Source organism: Mustela erminea, chromosome 13 (genome assembly GCF_009829155.1).
Source record: "Mustela erminea isolate mMusErm1 chromosome 13, mMusErm1.Pri, whole genome shotgun sequence".
Lineage (NCBI taxonomy): Eukaryota > Metazoa > Chordata > Mammalia > Carnivora > Mustelidae > Mustela > Mustela erminea.
Genome location: NC_045626.1, coordinates 76183071 through 76189070, shown reverse-complemented (window position 1 = coordinate 76189070; position 6000 = coordinate 76183071). Strand labels below are relative to the sequence as shown.

General features: G+C 47.9%; 1 long non-coding RNA gene across 6 annotated transcripts in view; it reads right to left on the bottom strand.

Annotated features, from left to right (window-relative positions):
• Window positions 1-227: 227 nt before the first annotated feature.
• The window catches only part of LOC116572000, an 11434-nt gene continuing 5661 nt past the window's right edge, over window positions 228-6000 (bottom strand). For 2 of the 6 annotated variants that reach the window (XR_004278081.1, XR_004278080.1), the window contains exons 2-6: window positions 4113-4348; window positions 3647-3806; window positions 2708-2873; window positions 1607-1693; window positions 228-797 (exon numbers count right to left, since the gene is read on the bottom strand). This is a non-coding gene — a long non-coding RNA (uncharacterized LOC116572000). The remainder of the gene's footprint in view (window positions 798-1606; window positions 1694-2707; window positions 2874-3646; window positions 3807-4112; window positions 4349-6000) is intronic. The other 4 variants (XR_004278079.1, XR_004278076.1, XR_004278078.1 and 1 more) reach the window with 3 other exon arrangements.

The following is a 6000-nucleotide window of genomic DNA, read 5'->3' as shown; positions in this document are numbered from 1 at the left end:
CGGGGATAATACCCCTGAGGATTATTGTGAGGGTTGAAGGAGCCAAGAGAAATGTGAAGCTCTGCGCAGAGTATGTGTTCAAAACACCAGGTATTTTTATTTTTTAATTTTATTTGTTTATTTGACAGACAGAGATCACAAGTAGGCAGAGAGGCAGGCGGAGGGGTGGGGTGGGGTGGGGAGCAAGCTCTCTGCCGAGCAGAGAGCCCGCCCGATGTGGGGCTCGATCCCAGGACCCTGGGATCATGACTGAGCTGAAGGCAGAGGCTTTAACCCACTGAGACACCCAGGTGCCCCAAAACACCAGGTATTTTTATATTAGACTGAAAACTAACATTCCATCGATGTCTGCTTGCTGCAGAGACACAACAGCGGTGTATCTCACTGAAGGATCGATACAACCACCAGGTGAGGACAGCAAATGCTTCCGGGATTTGCCAGGCACGCGGCTCGTACATAACAGAGCTGGCAAGTTCGGTCTGTGGGCAGCAGCACAGCCTCGCTCTGGGACTGACCCATTTAGTCCAGGCTAACATATTTATCTGTTCTCTTTGATTCCTGGTCCTTGTTTTATAGGAAGTCTCCCTGGGCTCTGGCTTTTGCTTCTTAATGCACGGAAGCCACATGGAACACATCCAAGGAGCTGTGTGAGATCCTTTCTGCAATTTGCTTGATCCTGAGAAAACTACCCAAGGTCTTGTTCAAAGAAGAGATTCTCTGTCAATTTCTGCCAGTCTGATTCTGGAACAATGAGGGCGGGGCCTTGGAATCCTAAAGTTTTTCAGTGCTGTGAGTTCCTAGGATGAGGCAGAGGTGGCTTTTTTTTGGCGGGCGGGGGGGGGGGGGTGGTGGGTGGGTGGGTGGGTGGTGTGTGTGTGTGTGTGTGTGTGTGTGTGTGTGTGTGTGTGTAAATAGAGCGCCCTCTGCTGTCCAGGAAGAGGATGACATCAAAGCCGAGGAAGGCGCGCCGGGGGCTGGTCCCTCTCTTCCATGGGTACTTTTCTGCCTCTTATCTTTGTTCTACCCTTGAGGGTCACTATGCGCCTGTATCAGAACTGGGCAGGGGTAGGGAGAATAAAAAGAAGCCAGGGTCCTCCTGCTCTCACGGAGTTTACAATCTAGTTTTACTGACAACAAGAAAATTGTAAGGAACAGGTTCAGAAAGCGTGGACTAGGCTCCATCCTACAAGAATTTCCTGGGCATGTGCTGTGCAGACTCCAGGAGCATAGGATCAGCATTTACAAACTCCACGTGCCCAGGAATAGACATATCGTGGGTTTTGCCACCAGGTGAGGGTCCACAGATGAACACTTGAGATGGGGAACAGACGGTAGGTGCTAGCATAGCCTGGGGAGCCTGGCTCTTGGGGAGGGGGGCAGAGAGGAGTTACCACTCAAATAAAAATAATTTTATCTTAGGGTGCCTGGCCGGCTTAGTCAGTAGAGCATGCAGCTCTTGATCTGGGGTGTCCTGAGTTCGAGCCCCACGTTGGACGTAGAGATTACTTAAAAAAGAAAAAAAAACTCATTTTGACATAAAAATTAAGTATTCAAGTTAAACTATTCCAATCTTATAGAAAAGAATAAGCATGAAAGTAAAAATTACCAGAAATCCCACTATTTCAAGGTAACTGCAGATATCTCTTTGGAGACCATCTTTCCATCCGGCTCACTGTGGTTTACCCCGACATACCTACAGACACCAAGTCACTTCATTATACACGCAGTATCTTTCAGAGACTCCTTTTCTTTTTAATTTTTTTAAAAAAGGTTTTATTTATTGGTGCACCTGAGTGGCTCAGGTCCTGATCCCGAAGTCCCGAGGATCCCCAGGATCCAGCCCTGCATGGGGGCTCTCTGCTCAGCAGGGAGTCGGCTTCTCCCTCTGACTCTCTCTCCTCTGATGCTCTCTCCTCTCATGCTCTCTTAAATAAAGAAAAATTAATAATAATAATTTTATTAATTTGAGAGAGAGAACAGAAGTGAGAGACTACAAGTAGGGGGAATGGCAGAGTGAGAGAGAGAAGGCGGCTCCCCGCTGAGCAAGGAGACCCACACAGGACCAGATCCCAGGACCCTGACATCATGACCTGAGCCAAAGGCAGACATTTAACCAACTGAGCCAATCAGGAGTCTCCCTCTTCCTTTCGACCCCCTCCCTCCTTCTTTTCTTTTTTTTTTTTTAATTATTAAAAGCTTTCCTGAAATATTTTCACATACCATACCATATAATATTTTCATATACTCATCCATTTAAAGTATCAATTTAATGGTTTTAAGATACTGAAACAAAATTGTGCAACTGTCCCTACAATCTACTTCCCACCCCTAGCTCTGTAGAGCTGTAACTGACATGAAACACTGTACTCATTTAAGGCATACAACGTAATGATTTAGTATATGTACATATTGCAGAATGATCACCACATTAATTTTAGCTAAAATCCATCACCTCACACAGCTACGATTTTTTTTTTTTTAGTTTTCTTTTCTTTCCCTAACCATACTGTTGGTTTGCTTGCTTGTGGACACCTTTCCAGCCCAGGTAACTGAGGCTGACAGCTTAGGGCAGGTCCTTCCACATCTTTCTCAAACACTCTTATACAGAGAACACCAGAGTTCTTTGCCCTTTGATGGAAAGAGCTTGCATATTTGGGCCTCACTTGGGATCTACGAAATCAAACCCTCTGAGTGAGGAGACACGAACCCGTGTTTCTAACCCATAGTCTAGGGCTTCCTGCTGCTTCTGGTCCTGCTCCGGGGAGAGAGGTGAAGGTTCCGGTGGCTGCCAGACAATAGTTGGGGTCAGGAGGAGACCATGGAGGATCTTCGGCACAGGCGAACAGGTGGAAGCGTCCAGGTAGAGAAAAGAACTTGTGCAAAAGCATGGGTGTGAGGGAGTTCCAGGTGCTCTGGAGATGGCTCACAGTGGGGCTGGGAAGGGGGTGGGCCTGAGGTCCTGATGGCCTTGAATGGCAGAATCAGGGCCTATGAGTCAGATGGGATGGGTGGCAGGGACTCTTATGGAACTTTTGCAAAAGGAGAGAACTCAGCCTGGCCAAGGGGAGTGGGGCACTCATGTTAATAACCACATAATGACAATCGTTCAGTGCTGGGCTGTGCTTACAGTATGCCAGGCACAGTGCGTGTGTGTTGTTACCTCATCAATCCCCCTAACAACTCACTGGGCAGATGGTACTTTCAGGCCCATTCCAGTAAAGAGGAAACCGAGGCACAGAGCTGTTAAGCAAGTTGCCCAAGGTCACACAGCTGGTAAATGGTTGAGCCAGGCTCAAACTCAGGCAGTCACTGCCAACGTCTATGCTCCTGACCTGTTTTTTGTTGTTCCTGGGCATCGTAGTCTCTTAATCTACAAAACCAGCTCAAAAGTGACAAGGCTGGTAGGCAGAATTACCCAGAAGAACCACCATCAAAGTGATAGTAACAAGTATTAGAGAGAGCCAACTGCCTCAAAAAAAAAAAAAAAAAAAAAAAGAGGAAGCATGGAATAGTGCTCAGGGCTTTGATTCTGCCATCAGAGGAATTTGGGTTCAAATCCTAGCTTTGCTATGCACCAGCTGGGATGCTTATATATCCTCTTACAGCCTCAGTTTTCTCAGCTGTAAAGTGGGATAAAAGTACCTACCTCAGGGTGCCTGGGTGGCTCTGTCCGTTATGCCTCTATCTTCGGCCCAGGTCCTAGTATCAGAGTCCTGGGAATGAGTTCGAGTTCCGCATGGGCTCCCGGCTCGGTGCGGAGCCTGCTTCTTCCTCTCCCTCCACCATTCCTTCCACTTGTGCTCTCTCTGCCGAATAGATAAAATCTTTAAAAAAATGTACCTGAGTACTCAACATGAGGCTGTTGAGGAGTTAAACGAGAAAACGGATGAACAACGCATATACCAGCCACATAAGTGAAAGGGGAGTGGGGCTGGGAAGAAGAATGGTCGGAGTTTGAAATACAGGTGGGCCCTGAGTTGGGCCCTGAGTGGGGACTGAGTTGGGACTGAATTGGGGTAGTATCTGAATTCCGAGAGGAACTCTGAGACTGGCTGTTAAGGGCATCCCTCCCGTGCTGTCTCCGATGGCCGACGGGGAAGCCTATGCCTTACCTGAACTCTGCCTTTGCAAATCGCTGCTCGCCCAGGAAAGCATAGCAATAAAGCTCACAGCCACCACGTACTGAATTACCTACCGTCCCCATTGCGCGAGGATTCGGGCTGCGGAGGATTTTTTGAGCGGTCCACAGCGACACCTGCCGGACACCGTGCGAAACTGCTAGCTCAAGATAGTTCTCAGTTTTAATGTTGGAGCTTCGTTCCTTTGGAGGATGTGGTTTATGGCAGTTCTGATAAAAAGCCAACTATCATACGAAAATTAGTGTGGAACAGGAAATGAGGGTGGTAATGCCCAATCTAATCCCAAGGGTTGAGCTGTGTAGAGTCCAGCAAGCTCTCATTCCATTAATAATAGTTAACGATTATTTAAGAAGGAGCTAAAATACCTTTTTCTTTCCATTTATGTGTATTTTTTCAAGTGGCCTCTAAGCTGTTAGGACATAAATATTTAAGAGTTGTTTTGATCTAAATACCTACTAAACCTGTTAGGTTTTATTGGGGGGACTGTTTGTTGCTCAGGTGGGAGCACGAGGTACTTTAGAGACAACGGGTGCCTTGGACCAAGTAAGTTTGGGATCTGCATCATGCTTGTTACAAAAAGTTGTCTTAAGCAACCCTACCCCTGTTTTATAGACGAGTCAAGAAAAGCTAGCTCAAGTGCCTGAGGCCCCCCAGGAGCGGGGCTGGGGGTGGTGTATGGGGACCGTGACATTCAAACTAGAGTCTGTGTCATTCTCTAGAAGGCAAACGGCTCCTGTTTAGATTCGTCTCCTGACTGGGGGACGCGCAGCCTCTTCTGCTTGCGGAGAAGTAGGGTCACGTTCTTGTTGTGTCCCTTCTTATTCATATCCTAGGGAGGGCCCCTACTCAGGGGACCCAAGACAGCAGCGTAGTGGGAGCAGAAGCGCCCATTAGGGCGCTAATCCCCTAATCCCCAGGCAATTGCACCTTCAGTCTGGAGTCCCAGGCTCCGCCACAGGGCTGCGGGAGGGTTTAGCAGTTAGATTTCAAAAGGAGGCAGCGGAAGAATCCAGGCCCCTCCCTTTGCCCCGCCCTCGGGTTCCCTTTTCTAGGTGGAACGTAACCGCGGACCTCTCTGGGCAGCAAGCAGCCTCCTGGCAGGGTATACCAGGTTAGAAACCAGTGAGACCGTGAAGGGACCGCCACTGAGCTCCTCAGAGTTGCTCCTCAGAGCAACTTGCGTCAGAGGAAAAGCACTGGGGGAGAGAGGCAGACTATTGACTCTCGAGGGACTTTGGGCAAGTCATTTAACCCCTTGGAGCCTCTGTTCCCACCTCCCCACTCCCCACTCCGGCAGATGGAACAGCAGTACCTACTAGGTGGAGTTGTTCTGAGAATTTAAAACATCACCAACGCTTATACTTAGTGAATGACTCAGTATGCATGGTCTGTTTGCAGTGAAATTTAGCTGTCTATTCATTTTCAACAAGTAATTATTGGCCACCCCCTATGTATATACGAGGCAATATTCTAACCCCTGGGAATACAGCAGTGAACAAGACAGAGGAAAAAGCCCTGCCCTCAGGAGGCTTATAAACTGTAGCAGAGGGAAACTGACCCTAAGTAACACACACAACACATAAGTCATTTACAGAGCCTAGGTCGGACAGAAATAGGAGGAGCCACATAATGTAATTTACAATTTCCCAGCAGTACTGTTAACAAAAGTAAAAAGAAACTGGGGAGATGAATTCCTTTTTAAAAGATTTTTATTTATTTATTTATTTGACAGAGAGAGAGAGAGAGAAATCACAAGTAGGCAGAGAGGCAGGCAGAGAGAGAGGAGGAAGCAGGCTCCCTGCTGGCAGAGAGCTCAACATGGGACTCGATTCCAGAACCCTGAGATCACGATCTGAACCGA